This window comes from Felis catus, chromosome D2, assembly GCF_018350175.1.
Source record: "Felis catus isolate Fca126 chromosome D2, F.catus_Fca126_mat1.0, whole genome shotgun sequence".
In the NCBI taxonomy this organism is placed as follows: Eukaryota; Metazoa; Chordata; class Mammalia; order Carnivora; family Felidae; genus Felis; species Felis catus.
Window position 1 is genome coordinate 73,958,135 of NC_058378.1, and position 26,034 is coordinate 73,984,168.

Genomic DNA, 26,034 nt, shown 5'->3' on the forward strand with positions numbered 1-26,034 from the left:
CTCTCTCTCTTTCTCTGTCTCAAAATAGACAAGCAAACTTAAAAAAAAAGACTCCAACACATCGGCATGGCTGTGCTTATTGATCTTGACGCCTTCTTTGGCTCTGCTCCAAGGAAAAGGTAGCTGCTGGCCACTCTCCCTTCCCGCTGTATGTGGAATGTTCCCCAGGAAGGGTGCTCGGTGCCATCCACGCACTTGCCCAATCCTGGGCCCCCAGGAAATCCCTGAGCCTCACAACCAGTCACGTCACCTCACAAATAGGAAAGGAAGGAATAAAACTTTCCAGATCTGGACAATCTCTCTATTGAATGAACATATTTCAAAAATGTAATCCAAGTTCTCAGCATTATTTTCAAAAGTAGAAAAGCCTATTCAATCATCTTCAGAAATTGCACCTAAGAACTGTGTGGGTGGTGCCCCTGGCCAACTTTACCATCAGTGTCTTGTCTGCTCAGCTTCTCAAAGAAATTGCCTTGAAAACACATGAAGAGGCTGTGACCAAAGGTGTGAAATAAGGTTATATACAAAAACCAAAAAAAAAACAAAAACAAAAAAGCCCAGACAAGGTTACAGTGTCTCTTCTCTGCTCCCTCCTATTTTTTTTTTTCTTGTAATCTTTTGCACACCACAAGCCCTGAAAGGAAACACCTTAAAGTGAATTGTTAAAGGGATTTTGATGGCTGGACTTAGGCAGATAGATATTTTCTTTCCAACGGCAAACCAGATCTCTTGGAATGAACATTGATTCACGAGAACCGTAGGGGCCTCTGGGCGGCGAGAAGGATGAAATGGACCCTTGTCACGTGAAATGTACATGATAGAGTGATTGTAGCAGGAATCTCAGAAGCCGGCAAAAGTGATGGCTGGCAGGGTCCTTACCTGTGTCCCCGAGGGAGCGTGGGTCAGGTCAGCTCCGGAACCTTCCTGAGGGCCTTTTTAGCCCTGCCCGTCTTCAGCTTTTCCAACAATTCGAATTCTGATATAACCTGCCAGGCAGGGAATGAAAATGATCAGAAATAGTAGCTCACACTTTTCTAATGCCCTTCCTGATTAGTATAAGCTCGCTTCAGAGAATTCCAAAAGTATGAAAGATAGACGAAAATAAAGAGAACTGTCTTTCCTCAGCCAGTGATAATCACCATCGATGTTCTGATACCTCTCTCTCCTTTTTTTTTTTTAGCTTTTAGTCTTGTCTTCATTGTTTTTCTTATTGAAGATAATTGACATACAATATTGTATTAGTTTCAGGTGTACAATGTAGTGTTTTGAAATTTATATGCATTATGGAATAGTCACCACGATGAGCCCACCACTATTGTCACTGTACAAAACTGTTACAATATTATTTAATGTTTATTTATTTTTGAGAGAGAGAGAGAGAGCCAGAAGGGGAGGGGCAGAGAGAGGGAGACACAGAATCCGAAGCAGGCTCCAGGTTCTGAGCTGTCAGCACAGAGGCGGACGCGGGGCTTGAACCCATGAATCATGAGATCATGACCTGAGCCGAAGTCAGACACCTGAGCCACCCAGGCGCCCCTACAATATTATTGATGACATTCCCTATACTGTACATTACATCCCCGTGTCTTATTTATTTTAAAACTGGAAGACTGTACCTCTTAATCCCCTTCACGTGACTATTTCATCCATCCCTCCACCCCTGGCCCTCTGGCAACCATCAGTTTGTTCTTCTATCTATGAGACCGTTCCTGTTTTGTTTTTTTATTTGTTGTTTGTTTTTTAGATTCTGCATATATGTGAAATCATGTAATATTTGTCTTTCTCTGTCTGACTTATTTTACTTAGCACAATACCTTCTAGATCCATCCATGTTGTTACAAATGACAAGGTTTCATTCTTTTTTATGGCTGCCTAATATTCCAGTGTGTGTGTGTGTGTGTGTGTGTGTGTGTGTGTGTGTGTGTGTGTTATATATAAAACATCTTTATCCATTCATCCAACCTATGGAAGTAGGTTGCTTCCATATCTTGACTATTGTAAATAATGCTGTGATGGACATAGGGGTGTGCATGTCTTTTCAAATTAGTGTTTTCTTTGTTGATTTTAAGGTGAAATATTTCCATCCTCCATTCATCCTTATGTTTTGAACACATACTCTTGTCCTGCTCTCAGCCCTAGTGCTCTAACAGTAGGACAAACAGACCAAGTGTGGTTCTCACGAAGGTAAAATAATATCAGAGACAGTTGTTAAAATTCAGCGAGTGGAACGACAGCAAGACAAGTGCTTGCCAATTAGGCAGCGTGCTTCTAAATAACTCGTGGGTCAAAGAGAAATCTCAAAGGAAATGACAAAATACATAGAACTTTAGCGGAAGTCAAAATATAACATCAGCCTGTGTGGGGTGCAGCTAAAGCAGACCTGAGAGGGAAATTTATAACACTGAGTTCTCCCGGTAGAAAAGAGAAAATGTCTCAAGTTCGCAACCTAAGTTCTCACTTCTAAGAAAAAGAAGACCAAACCTAAGTAAGCAGAAGGAAGGAAATAATAAAGGTAGAAGCAGGAATCATTGAAACTGCAAATGGAAAAATACAGACAAGATCAAACGAGAAGCCGGTTCTTCAAAAACGTCAATAAAACGGACAAACTTCCAGCAAGACTGACAAAGAAAAAGAAGACACAGATAACCAGCATCAGAAATGAGACCGGGGATATTGCTATGAATCCTGCAGCCATCAAAAAGATAATAAGCAGATACTTTACACATCTTTACGGTCATAAATGACCACTTAAAAGAAATGGAACGACTCCTCAAATACCACCAACTACCAAAACTCAGCCAACATGAAATAGACCGGCTGAAAAGGCATCTAACCATCGAAGAAACTGAGTTTGTAAAATTTAAAAAGCTCCTGAAAAAGAAATCTTCAGTCTCTGCTAGTTTCCCTGCAGAATTCCTCCAACGTTTAAAGAGTGAACATCAATTTTTACATCATCGTTTCCAGAAACTAGAAGAGGAGGGAACATTCCTCAACTCCCGTAGTGAAGCTAGTGCTCTCCTCATGTACCCAAACCAGGCAAAGACGAGGGAGGAGACTTTTGGTTTCCAGTCTGGTAACGAAGGGGTTTAGAAGGTACCAATTTATTCCAACAAATAAAAAGCCGAACAGACTGAAAAACACACCACTCTTCTTTGATCCATCAAAGTAGTGAGGTCACAGGGCAAACCACGGCGCCCCCCCCCCCACACCCCCCAATTGGAGACACAGACCAGAGGATAGAGAGAACACAGTTTGCCAGGGCAGAAACCCACCGGCAGAAACCTCTGGGGAAATCAGTGAGAGGGCTGAGGGGGAGGAACCCGGAAGTGTAACGGACAAAGGGTGGGAGGCTCAGTGCACACCAGTCTGTGAATTAAAAACTCCAGGGGGCTCCGTCATGGTGGCCCTCACGGTTTTGTGAGTTTTATCTCCAGGAGCGCCACCAGGTTCTCACAGTGAACATCCCAGAAAAATCCCCTTGTGCTTCCGGCAGGAGGGGTGGAAAAAGGGAACATTGTAAAGATAGTTCTGTTCTTAAGGAGACTTGCCCTGGAGAGAAGCTATTTCCTTGAGACTAACCTATTGGGGTTTTATCAGAGCCTAATCGCCGTGGGTGAGGAGAAATACTAAACTCGAGCCTGGTTCAGTCCTCCGTGGAAAGGAAGGGGGAACACACAACTCTAGCTCCATCCCATCCTTTCCCACCTAAATCGAGGGCGGGTGGGGACAGATGTACCTGTGAAGTTCACAGTCCATGCCCCTGGACTGCTAAAGACGGCTTCCCCACAACCTACACCCCGCCCCGCCTTACCAATACATCCCTGAAGCCCTATTTATTAACAGGCAAAAAAAAAAAAAACCCACAAAAAACCCCACAGTTTGAAGAGACTGAACAAGCATCAGAACCAGAGTCGGATACAGCAGGAATGTTTGAATAATCAGACCAGGAATTTTTAAGAACTATGAGTAATACACCAAGGGCTTTCCTAGAGAAAGTTCTTCCAACAATAGCAGAATACATTCTTCTCAAGCTCACATTCACCAAGTAGACCACATTCTGGGTCATAAAACACACTTTTAGCAAATTTAAAAGAAAAGAAAGCATTCGATGTCTGCTTTCGGACCGCAATGGAATTAAGCTAGAAATCGATAACAGACAGATAGCTGGAAAATCCCCAAACACTGGGAGACGAAACAATACGCTTGTAAATAGTGCATGGGTCAAGTGAGAAATCGCAAGAGAAATTTTAAAATATTTTCAACTAAATGAAAACGAAACTGCAGCTTACCCAAATCTGTGGGCTGCAGGAAAGACAGTGCTTAGAAGAGAATTTATAACATTGAACACATATATTAGAAAAGAGGAAATATCTGAAATCCATAACCTAAGCCTCCACACTAGGAAACTAGAAAGAGAAGGGCAGATGAACATAGCTGGAAACCTAGACGATCTTGGGTATGGAAGTGACATTTTAGCTACAACACCAAAGGCACCATTCATGAGAGAAGTAATTGGTAAGCTAGATGTCATTAAAATTAAAAACTTCTGCTCTGCAAATGACAATGTCAAGAGAATGAGACAAGCAAGCTACAGACTGGGAGGAAATATTTGCATAAGACCCATGTGATAAGGGACTACTACTCAAATAACTCTAATACTCAACAATAGGAAAACAAACAGTCTGGCTTTAAAAAACTGGCAGAAGGTCTGAACCGACCTTCCCAAAGAAGATACACAGATGGCAAAAAAAAAAAAAAAAAAGAGAGAGAGAGAGAGAAGAAAAAAAAATAGCTTATCATAAGTCATCACATGACTGCAGATTAAAACAAGACACTACCACACATCTATTAGAATGGCCCAAATCCAAAACACTGACACCACCAAAACGCTTGCAAGGACGTGGAGCCACGGGACCTCTCATTCGCTGCTGGTGGGAATGAAAAATGGTGTAGCTACTTTGGAAGATGGATGGACAGTTCCTTCCAAAACGAAACATACCCTTACCATACAATCCAGCAGTTGCAACCCTTGGCATTTACACAAATGGCTTGAAAACTTACGTCCACACGCAAAAAAATCTGCATGCAGATGTTTATAGCAGCTTTGTTCCTGAGAGTCCCAAATTGGAAGCGACCACAATAAGCCCCCAGTAGCTGAATGGATGAACCAACTGTGGGGGCATCCAAACAATGGAATGCCATTCAGCACGAAAAAGAAATGAGCTACCAAGCCACGGAAAGACGTGGAGGAAACTGAAATGCATATCACCAGGTGAAAGAAGCCAGTCTGGAAAAGGTTCCGTATTGTATTCGTCCAACTATATGGCATTCTTGGAAAGGCAAAACTGTGGAACCAGTAAAAAGATCAGCGGCTGCCAGGGGTTGACGGGAGGATAAATAGAGCACAGAGGATTTTCAGGGCAGTAAAACCAGTTATTAGAATATACCACACCAAGAGTGATCCCTGATGTAAACTGTGGACTTAGGGCAATAATGATGTGTCAGTGTAGGTTCAACGAATGTATCAGCCTGGTGCAGGTTGTTGATGGTGAGGGAGGTCGTGCATGTGTTCCGGCAGGGGTTATATGGGAGCGCTCTGTACTTTCCACTCAATTTTGCTGTGAAGCTAAAACTGTTCTAAAAAATACAGTTTAGGGGCGCCTGGGTGGCATAGTCGGTTGAGCGTCCGACTTCAGCCAGGTCACGATCTCGCGGTCCGTGAGTTCGAGCCCCGCGTCGGGCTCTGGGCTGATGGCTCAGAGCCTGGAGCCTGTTTCCGACTCTGTGTCTCCCTCTCTCTCTGCCCCTTGCCCGTTCATGCTCTGTCTCTCTCTGTCCCCAAAATAAATAAACGTTGAAAAAAAATTTTAAAAATACAGTTTAATAATCAAAAGAGAAAACCACAGTCCACTATCTTTCATGAACTCAGATACAAAAATTCGCAACAAAATAATAGCAGATAGCATCTAGCTCTCTACTAACCTACATTCAGGAGGTGGGATGGTTTAATGCAATGAGCTAAGACTTCAAATTCAATTACACTTTCTTTCAATTACCAGCTTCCTGTTTGGTGCAATGACTCATTGAGCCTCAGTTTACTGATAGGTTAATCAGAAATAGGACCTATCACTTAGGACTCGTATTTGCATTTAGTGCATGGTGTAATAAATCTAGAAATAGTCAGTGGACCTTATTATTTTGCCACGTTTGCTTCGGGTTTTTTCTTACAGAGAAATAAAATGCTACAGATATGCTTAAACATCTAGTTCCATATCCCATTCTCTTTTTCTCCCCCCTCTGTTTCTCATCAGGGATCGTTATCCTGAAGTGGTTAATGTTTATATTTCTGCTGAATGTTTTAATAATATTACTATTGAGATACATTTAAAAAATATTTATACAGCATGGTTTGTATTTTCTAAGTAAATGCAAATGGTGTTATTTAGTGTCTCCAGTATCTATCCCTTGGTATCATGCACACGCACACACACACGCACGCACATGCACACGCACACACACATTATAACAACCGGGAGTGTACCGAACGTGCTTTTAGAAACATGAGCACCTGCTTTTGAAAGTTTGACGTCTTATTACAGCTAACATGACATCCTGCTAGAATATACACTTCCTGAGAGTTCAGTGTTGTTCCTCCAGCGCTTAGACCAGCACCTGGCACGTTGTAGGTGCTCAGTAAAATACCAGGGACACGAGGGAAAGATCCCGTTAGTCCCCTCACCTACTCCATGAGTATTGACCTTCCCATTGGCGCAGCAGCTGGGAGACAATAAAGAATTCGCCTCCCATCCCTCAGTTGGGAAGCGGCAAGTGTGGGATTTAAAGCCACCTAATTGGCTGCCACAGCTCAAACACTTCTGACCTCTCTACGCTGGGCAACTGAGCCCACTCACGACTCTGGGGTTCCGGGAGATGGTCATCTCCTTTGGGCGGGGCTGTGGTGGGTCTTGCCCTCTGTAAGAAACCAGGGGAAGGGTGGGCTCCACTCCCGAGACGAGGGGCGAGCAGCGGAAGTTGCAGGAGGCAAGATATCCAGGGACATTTGCAGGACTGAGGGAAGAAGTCAGCCTGCTGTATGTAAATATGCCAAGAGGACAAGAGCCTTCCCGCTCACGGGTCTGGGGCCGAGCTGGTGGGAAAGGAGACCGAGGGGCTTGACAGAAGCCTCAACTGTCCCAGCAGACATAGAGGAAGCAAGCTTGTGGTATCAATAAAGGAAGAATGAAGCATTCAGTCACTGAGTATTTGCTCCCTATTACACACATCTACCTACACACAACCCCCCCCCCCCCGACAAACACACCCTCCAGCATTCGCTCATGCACACACTCACAGACCACACACACACACACACACACGTCACCTCGGCCCACATGGCTTGACTCTATTTTCTTGGCATTCCCAGCCTCCAGAACTGTAAGAAGTAAGCGTCCGTTGAGTAAGCCACCACGATGTTTTGTGACGGTAGCCCAAGCCGGTCAACCCCACCAACGGCCCACAAGCCCCTGCACTATCTGGCTCGTCTCCCCCTTTCTGAGCACCTCTCTGACTCCTCTTCCCTGGCTCACTCCATTCAGCTGCCCTGGCCTCCTGACTACTCCCTGAATGCACAGAGCACAGTCCTACCCCAGGGCCTTTGTACTTACATCCATTCTATGAGGAAGGCTTGTTATACTTCCATGGCAGACGCCTTTGTTTCCTTCCATCCTTTATTCAAAAGTCACCTTCTCAATGAGGCTGGCCGGGAGAACCCTTTAGAATTGCAGCTCACCTCCCCCACCCGGCACTTCCCACCTCCCTTACATGTTTTACTTTGTCCTCTTTTTCCCATGCACTCACCCCCTTCTAACTTACGGTATTCTTTATTGTTTATCATCGATTGCCTGTTACCTCCTGCAAGAACGTAACCTCCAGAAGAATAGAAATATGTGTCAGTTCTGTTCACCGATGAACCCCAAGTGCCTAGAACCATGCCTGGAACACGGTTCCCCCTCAATACGTGTTTCCTGATTGAACGGATGGACCTCTTCACCGCGGGCGCCAGGCGTGGAGACCGTGTCATACCAGCATTGCCCAGCAGATGGCAGCCGATTCACGCCAGAGACAGCTGGGAGCCTGCACTCTTGAACTCCAGGTTCCTCCCAATTAAATCCAAAATAACAACCCAGGAGACAAAAATCCGGTTTAATTTACTCTTAATGCAGCCTTGTATTTGTGAGAAAGAAGTTGTAGGTAGAGGGTGAGCTGCTGAGCTGATAAAGCGTTTATCTAACACGAGAGACGGTTTACCCACAATTCAAGGGTAAAAAAATGAAAACAGCTGTCGAGAAGAACCAAGCAAGGTCAGAGTCCTCCCACGGTGGGGGAAAATGGGGGAAGGTTTGTGGCCCCGGATCTACATCCCTCCTCCAAAGGATGGAAAAGTGACGCTGGACCACTACAACCGAGGGAAAGAAGGAACGCTAGAAATGAACACGGCACCTGGGAGTGGAAGTTTCCCGGCTTCCTCAGAACGTGCCAGAAGACGCTCTGTTACAAGAACCTTGGGTCTCGCTCTGCAATACCGTCCTCTGGGCCCCCGCCAAGCCGCCCTCTTCCTGGGTGCTTCCGTCACTCGTGCCATCAGGGAGACGAGTTGCAGCCGTAACCAAGTCTTCAGAAGCCAAGATCAGGTGCTCCTGCCTTTGATCAGATTCAGCCTTTGAGTGAGTCAGGTTAGGGGGAGGCTCCCAGGCAGACACTGCTTGTGAATCTGCGTCTACTGACCCAGAACTATCCAAGCCAGCTGGTCAACCCGGATGCCTCTACAGTGAGGACGAGAGATGCATGTACTGGGTGCTCCCCGTGCACCAGGCATGCGCGGAGGGCACCGCCTGCATGATCTCATTAGCCCTCCGAGCAGCTCTCTGAAGCCCATGCTGTCCTCGTCCCCATCTCACAGATGGCACAAGAGAGACACCGCCTGCCCAAGGACCCAGTGAGTTGCTCTCCAGCTCACTCTCAGCCACCGAGAGGGGGGCATCTGCTGAGATGCACTGTGGATCCTGACGAACTTCAGAGAACAGTTGATGCGGCCCCTTCCGTTCGCCGATGGGGAAGCTGAGGCCCAGAGAGGGGGAGGGAGCCGCCCAAGTTCACTCGGAGAACTGAGAAGCCCACCCACGCTTCTATGCACCAAGAGGTACCCTGCGCCTTAACATCCCTGACTCGTGTTGGGAGGCCACCCCAATAACCAAGTCGCAGGCTTGTATTTTGCGCTCGCAGATTCCAAATTGGCTTCAGTCCCTGCTGGCACGACACACTTCTGCATAAGCTCTTGTCAAAACAGCAACACATCTCAGCTTAAGAGTTTCATCAAATTTAGGAGCCTCTCCAGCCAGGCGCACTGGCCTCTCGTGATGTGAATTCTGGCTTCTGTGGCTCGTTGGCCGATGTTCTTGGTCAAGCCACTCAACCGCTGAGCCGGTTTGTTCATCAATAAAATGGGGATAACAACATTCACCAAAGGGGGTGTTATAGGCCCGTGCTAACACAAATGTAACAGGAGCCACAAATGCAAGTCACAGCCGTAATCTGAAGTTTTCTAGTAGCCACTTAAAAAAGAAAGATGAAGGAAGGGCGCCTGGGTGGCTCAGTCAGTTGAGCGTCCGACTTCGGCTCAGGTCATGATCTCGTGTTTCACGAGTTCGAGCCCCGCATCGGGCTCTGTGTTGACAGCTCGGAGCCTGCTTCGGATTCCGTGTCTCCCTCTCTCTCTGCCCCCTCCCTGCCCACGCTCTGTCTCTCTCTCAAAAAATAAATAAAAAAGGTCAAGGGATCAGGTGAATCAAAGTACATTTATGCTCCGTTTTTCATTTTTCTATTTGGTTTCATTTGACCCAGTATATTCAACATATTATCATTTAAATATCTAATCAATATACAAATGTTAACAAGATACTTCGTGGTTGATTTTCTCTCCAAGTTTTCACACTCTGGTGTGGATTTTGTACTTACACCTCATCGTAGTTTGGACTAGCCACATTTCAAGTGCTTAATAGCCCCACGTGGCAAGTGGCTACTGCCTTGGATGGCACTGATCTCGGCCTTGATAAACATTGTGAGCACACGGCTCTATATTTTAAGAGCCTGTGTGTCTCCGCCTTGTCTGGGACAGACCGACTTCATGGAGCCTGAGGATAATCTGCTGGGACCCTGACAGGCCTGGAAGGTCTGCCTTGGGCTCAGCAGTGGAGGTGATAACCCCCCAGGTCTTTCCTGCTCTGAGCAGGTCACTGGTGCCTTTGAAAACCTTCCCTCCCCAGATTCATTTCCTCTGGGGTCACACACGGGACTTCCGCACGCTCTGCAAATCTTCGTGTCCATTTTGTCCTCGGTGTCGTCGCCAGGAGTGTTCATAACAGCTGCACAATAGACGAAAGCCCAATCAGGACCAAGAGCGGAGAGGAGGGCGAGGTGACAGGTGACGGGAACTGTGCCCTCCCTTCCCCCGTGAGATCTGGGGCCCAGGGTCACCGTGGCGCCCAGATGCTGCCCTTGCTTTCCAATTTAGAACATGGCCTCACTGCCCCTGGCTCAACTCGGTGGTCTGAACCGAAACTCGGTCTTTCCAAGGGGGGTTCCCCTCTGTTGCCAATATTTACGTTTGATAATTCTTCGGGGTCAGGAGTGCAAGTGCGCAGGGGCTGTGCTCAGAGAAACAGCCAAGGGCCCGCCCACAGGGGGCTGAGGTGGGAAAATGGGACCACTCTCTGCCTGGGTTCCCCTGACACTGGTCCCTGGGGTTCAGGAGGGGGACCAGGTGCCTGGGCTGGGCCAAAGTGGGAAAAGTAGGTGGGAGACCCAAGGTCCTGGGGCTCTGGTTTCCCATTGGTTTGGGGGTACTCGGCCACTCCCCCTTTACCTCCAGCTCCCAGACAGTTCCTTGTCTTCTTCTGGAAGGCAGTGGTTGAGGGCCAGAGCTCTGCCTTCCGACTGCCTGGGTTCAGATTCTGACCCTGCCGCTTACAGTGTGACTCCAGCACGTTCCCAAGCTCCGTTCGCAGCGGTGTCCTCATCTACAAATGGGAGAATAACTCCCTCCCTGGGTCTGCTGAGGACCGAACGAGGCAATACAGGTAAGAGGTAGCATCATGCCAGGCTGCTATCAGATTTTACTGGGGAGAGAGCTGACTCCCCAACACTTTGGCTGGTGCTCAGGATAAGAGGGCCTTCATGATTTTCTCAGTTAACTAATTTTATGGATTCAAAACACCGCCTTCGCGTCAATCCATGCTGCTAGAGATCAGAACGATCCCTGAGATATTTTGTTAAGTGAGAAAAGCAAAGCGCGAATTCCACAGCCGCGCTGTGGAACAGACAAGCGCGGCCTGTAGTTGGAATGATACGGAAATTACTCGTAGGCAGGGGTACGAGAGGGGTTGACTTTTCATGATCCCGTCCCTCGTGAGATTCAACGTCATCGGAATGGAACTGCCTCATTCCTTCTCTTCGAGCATGCAGTCCTTTTTCCACGAAAAAATTACCCACTGCAAAGCTCTCCCTCCCCCCACCCCATTACAAAGGAAAGCATGGTCATCGTAGCACATTTCCGAATTTGGGAGAAGAGCGTGAAAAGGTTCTGTCATTTCGTCGCCGGACGGGTGAAGACCCAAAGGTCCTACCTGGGGAGATGGTCTGCTGCTAAATTCATTGGCCGTGTATCACCGCTTAGACATCTGTTGGGATTTAATTGGGGCGAGAGGAAGAGACCAGAGGGGTTACTAGGGCCTGTGGAATCACCCCCCTCCCAACAAACAAAGCACAGCGCACACACACACATACACACACTGAAGGGGGACGACGCACTACTCTGCACCTCTCGACAACCAAAGCACTTTACACGCGCACATGCACACACACACACACACGCACACACGCAGTAATCCAAAGGGCTTCACATACCCATCCAATAATCAAAGCACTTCATATACACACACCGATGACCAAAGAGCTTCGCACACATACACGCCTGACCAACCGAAGGGTTCACACACCCGCCCACACCTTCCCCAACAACCAAAGCTCTCCATACAGACACCCCCTGCAAAAGAAAAACCCAAAGCACTTTGATGTGTTTGCCGCCACAGCAGATACTTGAACATCGAGACGTTGGGCAGCGACTTTCTTTTCAGATTAATGAGCAGAGAAAGATCGAGGCTGGGGGGGGGGGGGGTGCGGGGAGGCGGGAGAGAGCAATTACACCTAAATCTTTTCTCTGTTGATTAGGGATTCCTTCTCCAGCCCGCTTTGGCTCCTGCTAAATCTTTTTCTAATGAGATGTGGCTTATCCAGATCAGAGCGCTGAGAAAAAAGTTGCAATTAACTTTAAGAAGTAAAGGAGTGAGTGAGAAGGGGGAGGCGGGGAAGGGGCTGGGCTGGAGGGCAGGGAGAGCGGGCGCAGGGGAGAGACTCTCCTGCAGGGCAAAGGGGCCCAGGCCCAGCCCCATCTGGTCCATCCTCTATTTTGATTCCAGAGCTCAAGAAAAGTCCCTCGTGCCCCCTATCCCTGCCGGGTCAGGCCTCTCGGCCACTCCAGGCTCCAGTCAAGGGTTGGGAGTGGTGAGGGTCCCCGGGGTCTGGGCCTTCTCCACTCCGCACCCCCAACACCTGGTGGGGAGGGTGGGGGGCAGGACCCTCTCAGCCACCTCTCTCTCACACCTGAGCTCTTCCTTCTGCCCACTTACCCCTGCAAAGACATGGGGGCCCTCGACGGCGTGCCAGGAACCTCCCTGACCCCGGGTGTCAAGTCAGCACGGACTTCCAGACTTGCTGGAGTTGGCCGGATCTCTGCTGGCAGCCAGAAGCAGCGGAGCTGTCGTGGGCCTACGGCATTGAGAGCCACAGCTGGGGTCTCTCTAGCTCTCGACCTCGCACACTGCTCCCAGGGGGCAGTCGGGCCCCAGCTATTTTCAAGTGAGCCACTTAGAAGGGCAGAGAGGGTCTGGGATTGAAAGAGACACTTCATCTAGAAATGGTGGAAAAAAAAAAGGGGGCGCCTGGGTGGCTCAGTCGGTTGAGTCTGGCTCTAGATTTGGGCTCAGTTCACGGTCTCATGGTTTGTGGGTTCGAGCCCCACGTCGGGCTCTGCACTGGCAGTGTGGAGCCTGCTTGGGATTCTGTCTCCCTCTATCTTTGCCCCTCGCCTGCTCTCTCTTTCTCTCTCATAAATAGATGGATAGATAGATACATAAAATGTTGACGAAGCTTCCAGAAGCTTCCAGAAGCAACACAGAGTCACCTTCATTTGTTCCTCTATTGATACACTCAAGCTCCGCCAAGCTGCAACTGTAGGAGGCGCTCCCCCTCTCTGGCGCTCAGTTTCTCCATCTCTCGAGAAAAATAAAGACGGGGCGTGGGCAGTGGATCTCCAGGGGCTTTGCCAGTCCTGATGCCCGGAGATGGGCAGAAGCCCAGGCGGACTCGGGAAGTCCTGGTCGAAGGCGTGACACCGGTGCCCTGGCCCCCGGGCCCTGCCCTGTGCCCCCACAGGACACGGACCCATCCCTGCAAACTATTATCCACGCACAGACTGGTTTCTGCGCGATTTGGCGATCAGTATCCAGCAGGGCCTGAGGGCAGCTTTCGCAGATCTTGGCGTCTGTCTCTCTAGCCCAGTGCTTGGGTGGGGTCTCAAATAATAACCTGGCATCTGCATGCCAGCCGAGCTGGGGACCCCACGCTTGCATCACCCGAAATTAGGAGAAGCGGGGTGGACGGAAGGCCAGGGGCGGGGCACATGCTCCACAATCTTTAGTCACACGGAGTCATATATGCTAAAAAGGGTCCAGGCAGACCGTCCGAGTGGATTCCTTCACTCTCTTATCCACACCACATCCTTTCCCCACCCCACGGACCTCCCTGTGCAAAAGAGAAAGGGTTTTTATTGCGCTGCTGGTGACTCAGGGGGAAAAAGTGAATCCGGGGCCTCTGAATCTTGGCCCACCTGATGAGTTTGCATGGTTCCCAAAGGGGAAGGGCCTGCGAGTGTTGGTGGCCACCCAGAAACACAGTTCCCTCAGGAGGATATTTGGGTGACCCCTTACCTCACAAGCTGTGGAGATGACACCAGGCCAGGGGACAGATAAGCTAACCCCATTTTTTTCTCCGGGTCTTGAGTTCCCGAGAGGTCAACCTATTCTACAACCTTAAGGCCCAGGAATTTCCTGAGAGTCTGGTTCCCTGGGCCCCTGGTCAGCCCTCCTTTCTGCTTCTGCCCTCCACCGTGCTAGCTGCCGGAGACAACCCTGACTTTCTCCTATCTTTCTCTGGCTCGCCAATCTAATAAGCATATGTGCTAGAAATACTAGCTGGAGTGCTAAGTTAGAAATTCTTCTTAAACGTATAGTAAGGTCAGATGAAGGGGGGGGGGGAAACCCAGAAAACAAAACACAAAACCCCGAAACAGAAATTGGACACAGGAGGGCAGATGTAGACTGAACAGGAAGTGCTGGCCCTAGGCTAAATGAAACAGCTGTCACCATTGTTCTAGACTGAAAACTGCCTTTGCAAACTCCACGCGGCCCAGGCTCAGAAAGCAGATGTTAATAATTACAGCACATGAAACGAAGGGCACAGGATTAGGCAAGTGACGAAAAAGAAATGGTACCAGTAGATTTATAACTCGCTCAGGCAAATCTGTTTGGGCTGGCGGGGGTGGGCAGGGCGGCCCCCTTGCAGATGCCCCCACCCAATCTCCTTCCTGGCTTGGCATTTTGGCTTCCGGGGTTGTCTCCAAATCAGGGGATCGTTTAGTCTGTTTTAGGGTGGTGGTCCCCGGAGGCCTTTTTCCCAGCTGCCTTTCTGGGGACCCCAGGCCCACAGGCCACAGCCCGCTGCCTCTGATGTAAAGGAGAAAGATAGACTCCCCAATACCCAGCCCAAGTACCCAAAGGGGATCTTTGGGCAGACCGAATCGCGGAGTCCGGCGGCTCGCCGGCGAACGGGGACGCGCGGACACGAAGCCGGGCAGCCATCCCCGGGGCTCTTGCTTTACCACGTTTAAACCCAGGAGCTCAAGTTCTTTGCAGCTGAAATTGATTCACACTTTAAAGTCAGCCAGCCCCCAGCGCCTTGGAGGAGGCAACGGGGCGCTGGGAGGACGTTGGGGCCGCTGAAGGAAGTGCGCAAAGCAAGTTTCTTGGGTTAATTACATAAATAGAAAAGTCAGAGTCTTCGCATGTTTTCTGAACATTCCTCGGTGCTTTTCCATGTGCGCCTGAGTTGTAAAAGGCAAAACAAAACACACACGCACATCCACCCCCAAATCCTCCCGTCCCACCACCCCCTGGAAAGGACGTCTCCAGGAAAGGTTAGAAAGAAGGTAAAGCATGTGTTTGCCGTCTTCATGCCTGATATGGAAACCATATGCTTAAATACACTAGCAAACATACTTAATATAACACTCTCTTTTATTAAATGTGGTTTTATAAACGCTCTCCCCAGCCAGGGCACCTTTGCTGTGCTGGAGGCTGGAACTTGGCAAAATAATCTCCCCGCTGTTACATCTATTGATACACATTTTTGGAAAATGAGTCTCGGACCCTCGGAAAATAGACTGGTTCTGATTATTATTGCAAGTGGGAAGGGGCACACGAGGGCATCTTTTTTCCTCTGATAAATGAAAAGAAGTGTAACGGGTGCTTTCTGCAACCTGTAAAAGGGCAGAGCCATCTGTGATTCATTTAGCAGCTCCTTACAGAAGATTTATTTGATTAATTCGGTCAGAAGAGAGAGAATATGGATTTTCCCCTGCTCTGAAAGGCACATACGCACTCACACATGCACACAGGCACCCACCCATGGGTAGACATCTCAGGAATGAAAAATGACTAATCGTGTTATTGGAACTGGCCAACGCGGGGCCCCGGCGGTGAGATAGCGGGCTCCCGCCCTGCCGATGGGAGGGCTGGTTTCGGAATAGATTTAATATCCTTGGGCCCAACGCCACCGAAGAGTGACCTTAGGGAATGATCCCATGAACCCTGGATCGCTTTTATCAGGTATTGATTACTGGTGCCAGGCTCTGTGCGCAGCACTTGGCACGTGTTACCTCATTGCACCGTTGCGACAACCCCTCCGCTTCCCAGACAGGGAGACTATCCCCATTATTAGCGGTCCTTGTTCAAAATTATTTTCACTTTTTTTTGGATGGTGCTTGGCTTTCTTAGTCCTCTATGCCTAAACCACGCGGAGAGAGGCCACAAATCTACATTCGTCTCATATTGGGTAATCTTGGAACAGGTCATCCACATTGGCTGTGCTCCGTGCCCCGTGGGTTCCAGTTCGGTGTAGACAGAGAAAGACTCCACTAGGGGCTGGAGGAGAGCTGGCCTCCTCTGGCCTTGCTTGTCCCTAACTTGCATGGCCCAACCCTACCCTATAAGCAACTGTCTGTAGACCACTGTCAATTCCCAGGGAGTAGGAACGGCCCTCGAAATGGGTCCTCGAGGAAGGCAAAGAAAACGGTGACAGTCAAGAAAAAGTATAAAATCATGTGAGATTGGAGCCAAAGAAGGCTTTGGATATCAACGTCAGGAGTGGCAACATCTGACAAGGAATTGGTGCCACGACTCTCCTTCCTTAGACATTGCTAATTGGTCCCAGTTCTCGCCCTCCCCTAAACCCTCAAAATCCTTCTGGACACAGTTCTCTGGGCAGCCTCTACCAAAAGATCAGAATTAGGGCATGAGTTGAAAGCTGTTGGTAGTCCCTTCCAGCCAAGTGTTCCATTTTGTGGCAGGAGACTCGGGCTCAGAGAGAAGTCGGCTACAAAGCCAGTTGGGAAGACAGTTCCCACTTCTCTGCCCACTAGTCCTTGAATCCACACCAGTGGGGCTGGTGGAAGCCAAGGTTCAGGGGGTCATAAACCTCTGTGAGGTTTATGGCTGAGTTTGCTCTCTCGCCCCTACCCGGGCCACCCCCAAAGGATGTCACTAACACTGCTCTGTAGGCAGGATAAAAGGCATCCCCTGGAATGCTACAGAAGATTGAAATCTCTCTGTTACTTTAAAATAGTTAACTTCTTGGGATGCCTGGGTGGCTCAGTCAATTGAGTGACCGACTTCAGCTCAGGTCATGATCTCACGGTTCATGGGTTTGAGCCCCGCATCAGGTTCTGTGCTGAGAGCTGGGAGCCTAGAGCCTGCTTTGGACTCTGTGTGTGTCTCTCTCTCTCAGCCCCTCCCCTGCTTGCACTCTCTCTCTCTCTATTTCTCTCAAAAATCAATAAACATCATTAAATTTTTTTAATAAAAAAAATAAAATAGTTAGCTTCTAAACCAGGATAGGGTGGGGCAGCCTGAACCCACAATAGCTGACAGCCTGGAGTCTAAGATTCTAGAAAGAAGTGGAAAGTTTCACTATGGAAACACTAGGGTCAGCAGAGACTCTGCACTCTGGTCTTTCCCACCTCTCTTCACTCGCTGGACCACAGGATCCAAGGCAACTGGCACTCGGCAGGCTGAAGGCTTAGAGTACTTGTCTCGGGTGGTGGTCACACGGTCCTCAGACTTTTCAGCTAAGTGCAATTTCTCTGTGGGAAGATGAATGGTTGTGTGAACGGAAGGAGGCATCTCTAAGTTTGGAGGTTCTCTCCAAAACTCCTTTCCTGCGGGTCCTTCCCAAGACCCATCTGAAATGCTTCTCAGCCCTGTGTGGCCCAAGAGGGACTTTGAGGCTCACTATCTTGTTCTGATGAATCTGATTTTCCATGGGAGAAGCGAGGCTGAGGACCAGGACTGGTTTGGAGAATCAGAGTGGGTCTTATATGCCACGGATTTTAAAGGGAGGCCGTCATGGTGTGTTGAACACTGAGAGTCTCTCCACTCTCCCATTTAGCAAGGTTGTGTGTTGGATGGTTAGGGGACCTGTTTAAAGACTGGGTAGGACTTGTGTGTGGTCTGCATCTCAGCTATTGGGTCTCTGTTGGGTGTTTCCGCAATTTTTGAAGAGGTTTGAAAACACTTTGTCGAAACATGCCTCCTGCAATCTTGTTTATGCTATGAATTCGTAATTCACAACGGAGAAAAGCTTACTAACTGAATCATACTCTAGCCCAGCAGAGCCTCTTGAAAGGATCACAAATATTGAATGAGTGAGGTCCCAAATAATGAGGATTTTACAGCGCTCAAAAGACACCCCTTGAAGGGGTTTGTTGACCAAACGTCATTTGTCGAATAAAGGGGGTTTGTCTGCCTTGAAAAGTGGTTTTCTGGAAGGTTCCTGAGTGAGGGAGTGAATTGAGCAGGCTGGAGAAGGAGCCAAGTTTGGGTGGGGGTCAGCACAGGGGTGTGGGTGAGGAGTGGGGAAGCGGCAAGGAGGAGGGGGGGCTCTTGGCACACCAATTTGGATTCCACGGAGGGATACATGAGCGGGCTGAGGTATGTGTGTGTTGCCTCGGAAGACTGATAAAGGAGGAAGCAGGTGTCACTGGGAATGACCAACTCCGTGGCCGAGCAATGGCCGAGCAGGAGTATTCACTAGCCGTGGGGACTTTGAGCAAGTTAGGCAATCTCTCCGCACTTCAGTTTCCTTCTCTGTAAAACAGTGGTAATAATAACACTTTCCTCATAGCGCTTCTATGAGGATTAAATAAGATAGAGCGCGTGTAACAGCCATCGAAAGTGTAGGATCAAGGAAACGTCTCCCAAACTGATGACTGGGTGAACAAAATGCGGTATATCCATACGATGGAATATTATTCTGTCCTAAAAAAGAGATGCGGTGCTGAGACACGCAGCTGTGCGGATGAACCCGGACAACACGATGCTAAATGGAACGAGTCAGACACAAAGGCCACATGTTACCTGGTCCCACTTACACGAAACGCCCAGAGGAGGTAAATCTCTAGAGATAGAAAGTGGATTAATGACTGTTGCGGGCTGGTGGAGGGGGATAGAAAGGTCATGAGGTGATGGTTAAACGGGTACAGGGTTTCTTTACGAGGTGACGAAGATGTTCTAAAAATGGACCGTGGTGATTGATGGTTGCACAATCGATATGTAGTAAAAACCATTGCGGATATGGTGAAAACCATTGAACCGTATGCCTTCAATGAGTGAATCGTGGGGTGTGTGCCTTTTATCTCAATAACGCTGCTAAGAAAAAGAAAACGTTCTCTTCCGAGTTTGAGCGAATGTGGTTATAGCAGAAATGTCAGTGCCTGTGACAGCTGGGGAATGCCTGCCCCACTAGAGACATTCAGGTTAAGGAAACCCAGAACATGCCTGCGGGCCGGACTTGGCCTCAGCTTCCCCATCCACTAGCAGGGACAGAAACTCTCCCTTCAAAGGGCTCTTGGAAGGAAAAGTGAGATAATCTGTGTAGAGCTCTTAGCATGGAGACTGGCATGTCCTAGGCACGGAGGAGACAGAAGTGGGCATCGCCACTATTCCATTAGAGTCTAGAATTCCAGGCTGGAAGGGGCTGGCCAAACAATCTGGTTGGAAAGGGGGTGAGCAGGGGTCGTGTACTGAAGCCACAACATTCGGGTGTCACGCCTACTGCATCAGCTTTGGTCGTGTGCTATAGTTTCAAGATATTTGCAGAGTTTTCTAAAGATGCTTATATTCACACTTTCATAAGGTTGAGGACAGGTCTATATCACATGGTAACATTTTTAAACTTGAAGTGCCTTTGAGATGGTGAAGGAGGCTGATGACGATTATAGAGGATGTACAGTCTCTCCCATTCCTGGGGCGTCGGGGTGGCTGGGTCGGTTAGACGTTCGGCTTTGGCAGAGGTCGCGATCTCGCCGTTTGTGAGTTCGAGCCCAATACACGGCTCTGCACTCTTGGGATTCTCTCTCTCTCTCTCTCCTTCTCTCTCTGCCCCTTCCCTACTTGCGCTCTCATGTGCTCTCTCTCTCTCTCTCTCAAAATAAATAAATAAACTTAAAAATAAAGTCTCTCCCATTCCTGCAAGCCACCCATAGGCGACAACAGTATTGTTAGAATTAAGTATTAAAGACAAACGTCGTGTACACAGAGCACTGAAGGGAGTCCAGGGCTGGACTCTTGGGCTGACTCAACCAATCCCGACTGTTGGACTTCAGGAGCATAATTTGACTTCAGTTTTTTTTTTTTCCATTATAGACTGAGAAGATAGTGGGTGTGATTTCTCTCCTTCAAGCAAAAATCTTCAGCGTCCATAATAACGGCCCAGATCTTATTGCCGGCTAGGTAAGCCGCTCCAGCTGTTCCAAAAGTGTGGACACAGGTTTCACAGACTGGAGCTTGTCCTTCTAGTCCAAGGGCCTTGAGTTCTAGAATCCCAAGATGAAGGTCACAACACGGGGGCCAGAGAAGAACCTTGCTGTTACCTCCAACTCGAGTCCTCCCCGACTGAAGCATCAACCTGATTCCTTTCTTACTTTGCAGCTGTAGACACAGGGTTGACTATTGTTCCCCCTACTCCAAAACAACAACAACAACAATAACAAAAACCCACACAAAACAAAACAAACCAAAAACCCACTTATATCCACCTGAACTTGTGAATGCAACTTTACTTGAAAATAGGGTCTTTGGGGGTTCCCCGGGTGGCCCAGTTGGTTAAGCATCGCACTCTTGATCTAGGCTCAGGTCATGATCTCACAGTTCATGAGTTCAGATCATGATCTCATGGTTCGTGAGTTCAAGCCCCATGTTGGCTCCGCGCTGACAGTCTGGAGTCTCCTTGGGATTCTCTCTCTCTCTGCCCCTCCCCCGCTCATTTGTGCTCTCTCTCAAAATAAATAAATAAATAAATAAACGTTAAAAAAAAAAATAGGGTCTTTGGAGATATAATCAAGTTAAGGCAAAGTCATACCGGACCAGGGTGGCTCTAATCCAATGTCTTTTTTTTTTTTTTTAATTTTTTTTTTCAATGTTTTATTTATTTTTGGGACAGAGAGAGACAGAGCATGAATGGGGAGGGGCAGAGAGAGAGGGAGACACAGAATCGGAAACAGGCTCCAGGCTCTGAGCCATCAGCCCAGAGCCTGACGTGGGGCTCGAACTCCCGGACCGCGAGATCGTGACCTGGCTGAAGTCGGACGCCTAACCGACTGTGCCACCCAGGTGCCCCTAATCCAATGTCTTTATAAGGAGAAGGAAATTCGGAAACAGAGGCAGCTACAGACATAGAGGCCACGTGAAGGTGGAGGCAGACGTTGGACTTGTACGTCAGCCACCAGCCAAGGGATGCCTAGGATTTCCGGCAGGTGCCAGTGGCCAGGAGAGAAACATGGGACAGAGTCTCCCTCGGTGTCTCCAGAAGGAACCAATCCTGATGACAGCTGAGTCTTGGACTTGTAGCTTCCTAAAAAGTGAGAGAATAAATTTCTCTTGCTTTAAGCCATCCGGTGTCTGGTACTTGGTTATGGCACCCCTAGGAATCTTAGATGAGGCATGAGGTTTCTGCCCCCCCTAGTGCCAGCACCGTCTGGGTGAGGGGAGGACCTCCAGCAGGTTGAGGGAAGGAGAAGGCGGTCATGTGGGTGCTAGTATGCTTTGTCCACCGTACAGGCCCGTGGGGCTGCCACAGGAGACTCTGCCTCTCCCTGGCTGTGACATTGAACGTGGAACTGGGCAGCAGAGGGCTGGAGACAGCACACCCAGACTGTCACGGGAGGCTGCATCTGTCGCCGGGGTTTCCCTCTGTAACTTTGTGGTCAACGGTCAGAAATACATTTTACATTGCCACCTAGTACGCATACCCACAAAATGAATTTCATGAAATACTACCCGTTCTTCCTTATACTTTGACATTTTCTATTCTCTATTTGTTAAATGCTGGTTGCTACCCACCAAATTGACTTAGGACCCACTAACGATCATGACCCACAGTGTGAAAAACACTGAACTGGACGAACTAGGAAAATAGTAAGGTCTGGCCCCTAGCCTGTTCTCTTCCGGACTTTTAGACCTCCGAAAGACAGTCTTAACCATCCCCAAACTTATTCATTTAGGAAACATTTATTAGCAACTTCTTTGGCTTTGAAAGATCAGGGACTAAGAGAGAGCAGAGATACCAAGATAATGAGTAACATTTAGAGAGCCACTCCCGCGGGCCAGGCATTGTACTAAGCACAGTGTGTGGATTTTCTCAGTTACGAAAATTAACGCTCAGATCACGGGCCCAAAGTTAGGCAGTTAACAAACCAGCAAGATCCAGATTTGGGCTCAAGGCAGCTCAACCCCAGAGTCAATGGGGTTAATCACTTGGCTATCTAGGAACACGCAGATAGAGGAAAGGCTCATTTGTGAACGTTTGAATAAATGCAGCAAAATTACACTTTTCTTCCTAGCCTCAATCACTGTCAACAGCTTGTGAAGGGTCTATTCAGACCTTTCTCCCTGTGTTTGGAACATGGATACAGTTGCAATAGGACCCTCTCGTGTTTGTGCTCCTAGGAGGTGATACGTACAAGGAACTGCGTTTCCCAGTGTCGTTTGCAGACGTATCTCTGACACGTTTTTATGGCCGTGCGCACAGCAATCTCAGTGTTTCTCAGCCCTGAATGTTGGATTCGTTTGTACATTTTCACTATGGGAATGAGTATTTTTCTACTCGTGTCTTTGTGCACGTATGACCTCTTCTCCAGCGGGATCACTGGAAGTGAGTACTGATTTCAAGAACGGGCGCTTTATGAGAAATGCTGTCGAGTTCTTCTCCGTGAAGGCTGTGCAATCGACATGTTATTGTCAGTGCGCGACCGCATGTTTCCCTGCAGCCTCGCTACAGTAGATATTATCAGTTATTGTGGTTTGTGTTATTCTCCTGGGTGCAAAAATAGTATTTGTTGATTTAATTTGTGTTCCCTTGATTGCACGGAGCTGGGTACCGAATCTGCGTGACATCTATGGCATCTGTCGGGTAGCCCAATGACCACATGCCAAGCACATTCCTATGCCTGGCCCCGTGGCCCCAGGGGTGTAGAGAAGGAGGAATTGCCTCCTTAGATTTCCATAGTGGAGGGGGGAAGCAGGTCCCCCTTGCAATGGGGGACAACTTGCAAGGGGGAAAAGGCCACTGTGCCCTGAAAGATCAGCCAGGCGTCAGGAGGAATGGGGTTGGGATGCTGTGCGGGACGAACCATGACAAATGCCCACAGCCAACCTTCACACATTCGATGCCCCTTTCTTCACCTGTTAGTCATTGGGTCACGCCTTTGCCCGTCTTCCTCTTAGCTTGTCTTTTGTCTTATTTGTCTGTAGAGTCCTTTATCCTGCACGCTGCCTTTTCCCAGGTTGCTCTGCCAATGGGGCATCTTTATTTCTGGGGGCATAGTGAGGCCACCACTCTTCCTTCCGGTTTGCCCAGGAAAGTGTCAGTTTCCCAAATATAAGCGGCTTCTATCAGGATGGCTGGCAATCATTCAGTACCTACGAGCACATTAAGAAAAGGGGCCTCTTGCCCAAGACGGGTCGCTTCTGCCTGATGGAAAATGTTACAGTATGCTGATTTTATTAGAATAGACACTTTATTGCAATCCAGAGAAATGGAATAAATATACAAATCTTTGATATCCAAGATGTGACTGCCATTCCTTTGGTGAGGCTGCCGTGGAGCAGTGCCCCGTCCGCCCAACTGTATGAGGTGACCCTGACCCTGACATCTGGCGGCCGCTTCGTGGAGCCAAGTCCCCGTTTGCGTCCCCTGGCTGAACGAAGCCTGGTGCGAGTAACCAGGCTCTGGTTCTGGCCTCTCCACCCCCATCCGGCTGGCTGGCTTCAGATTTGTCACAGCGTCTTTCTGGGCCTCTGTGACATCTGCTGCATCACCGCCCTGAATAAGGCTTGAAGTGACACTGCCCGTGGGACGCCTTTGAAGAGTCAAAAGGCACCTTGGAGAAGTGTTAGTGATACTACGGAAGCACATTAAAGTTAACACAATCTAACAGTGGTAACCGTACTTTCTTTACAGAAAGACCTGTGCTCAGGTCTTTACAGAAAGACCAGGTGGTCCTGTGCTCATTCGGCCCTCCACCCGGAAGTGCATCGTGACCTCTGTGGCTGTCCTTAGAGGGGTACCCCCAGGTACCGGTGGCTGTCCTTAGAGGGGTACCCTGGCACCCCCAGGATTTCTTGGTATATCGTGCTATCTGGACTAGCTCTGCACAGTTGCAGAGAGGCCTCTGTGTGCAGCCAGGTTTCTGTCCTCCACGTGTTTAGGGGCCAGACAGCTCCCCAGAAGCTGTCCTTCATCCCCTCCCTGCGTGGCCTCAGTGCCGAACTTGGCCTGTGGGTCTCTTCAGGGGCCTGCAGCGGTAAGCAGGGATAGAGACGGGAGCTGGCCAGTCCCTTGGCCACCAGCAGCCCTAGGCAGGAGTGAGGACATAGAGTGCAGTAATCCCAGGGCTCCGGGGTTAGCTGAGATCATTCTGTGGACTCCTGAGCATTTCTGCAATTCCAGAGAGTCTCGGGGAACCGTGTAGTGACTCCCGGCAAGGTCACTTGGGCTGACTGACACTTCGCATTCCTTTGCAGTGATATGGAATGGCATCAGCCGGACATGATGACGCTGTGTCTCCCGTGACGGTCAGAAGGTGCCCGTGTGGCTGCAGCTAGAACGGACTTTTCAGGATAGGCAAACAATTGGTACATAATAAGTGCATTCGTTTGGTAAACAGACAATTTTCAAAACGTAGAGCTGCAGGGAGGAGCAAAATAATTCCAAGTGCTCCTGGTGGGAGGAAAGCCCTTACTTTATGTAATAAAGATACCTTTGAACAGTGCGGTGTGCCAGGCCGTGCCCTTGGGCCTGGGGACAGTGACACACGGGGGACTTGCTCCCATGGAGCTGATGTGCTTACGGCAGGAGACAGACGGTAAGGAAGAAAACGAAAGGGATTTTCTTAGGTGCTTAATAAGTGATCGTTATTGATTAGAAACAATGTAAATGTCACACAATCAGGGATCAGTTTCATATATTGTAATACACCCACGCTGTGAACTATTTTGTATCCATTTTAAACATGGTTTTGAAGAATACCTAATGACACGGAAAAGTGGTCATGGCTCCTTTATTCATTCAGCAAACATCAGCTGAGTCCCTACTCTGCCAGGTTCTATGCTGGGCTCTGGGGACTGAGCAGGGAGCAACAGAGGCAAAGCTCAGACAGGCTCCCGGCTGCTCTGGAACTTATATCCTATTCAGGGAGACAGTTAATAAACAGGTGGGGAAAATATCGAGACAGGAAAAGGTCAGATGGAGACAACAAAGAGGGTGACAGAGACTGCCTGGGGCGTAGAAGGGATGCTTAGGCTGAGTAGTCAAGGAGGGCCTCTCAGAGGAGGTGACCCAGGACTAAGAACTGACCAAGAGGTGGCCAGTTGGTGAAGATGAGGAAGCCCTACATTTGACCATCTTTCAAGGGCAAAGTGAGGGTGAGGACACATTGATATTTGCCCTGGCTTGGCAGATCGGAGCTTTTGTGGAAAGTTTAGGACCGGCTAGCCTTTCCTTAGTGCCACAGATAGGGAAACTGAGTTGATGTGGTTTGTTCTGGAAACTTGTGCAAAGCCAGGGTACAGCCTTGGGCATGGGCCCCCTGGACAGTGCTCTTCCCATGCTGTGGACCACCCTGGCTCTCAGTAAAGGTCCCTTCTGGGTGCTTTTACAGATCTCGGGCCACACGAAGGCGGTGTCTCTCCAGCCGCCAGCTCTCAAGGATTTCTGGAAGGCCTACAACGTGCATGGTGCTGTGCCCACAGCCACAGACAGACTGAGCCACGAGGGATCCATACCCACGCAGGAAAATGCAAGCAGCTCCCCCAGGGAGCCTGGATGTGGACCCAGCCTCCCGAGGTGCCACCCACAGGCCGCGCATTGAAGGGAGCCCCAGGACAAGGGGTCACTGCAGCCAGGCCGGGCGACTGAACTCTCACCTTTTCACAGACAACTTCTCACCCCCCCCCATTTCATTGGTTCCCCAGTCCCCGACATGGGATCCGGGGGGGGGGGAGAAGGGGTCATCGCCTCGCACCCCAAGTG

The 26,034-nt window shown here is 49.1% G+C and overlaps 2 long non-coding RNA genes across 2 annotated transcripts in view; both read right to left on the reverse strand.

The window, feature by feature from the left end:
* Positions 1-8,637, reverse strand: part of LOC123380927 — a 42,264-nt gene extending 33,627 nt beyond the window's left edge. The window contains exons 1-2 of the long non-coding RNA XR_006587353.1: positions 8,500-8,637; positions 880-986 (exon numbers count right to left, since the gene is read on the reverse strand). This is a non-coding gene — a long non-coding RNA (uncharacterized LOC123380927). The remainder of the gene's footprint in view (positions 1-879; positions 987-8,499) is intronic.
* Positions 8,638-9,752: 1,115 nt separating this feature from the next.
* Positions 9,753-17,130, reverse strand: LOC123380926. The gene is made up of 4 exons (XR_006587352.1): positions 12,744-17,130; positions 11,682-11,735; positions 10,922-11,110; positions 9,753-10,421 (listed from the first exon to the last, which is right to left on the reverse strand). It is a non-coding gene; the product is annotated as an uncharacterized LOC123380926 (long non-coding RNA).
* Between the last annotated feature and the right edge of the window lie 8,904 nt (positions 17,131-26,034).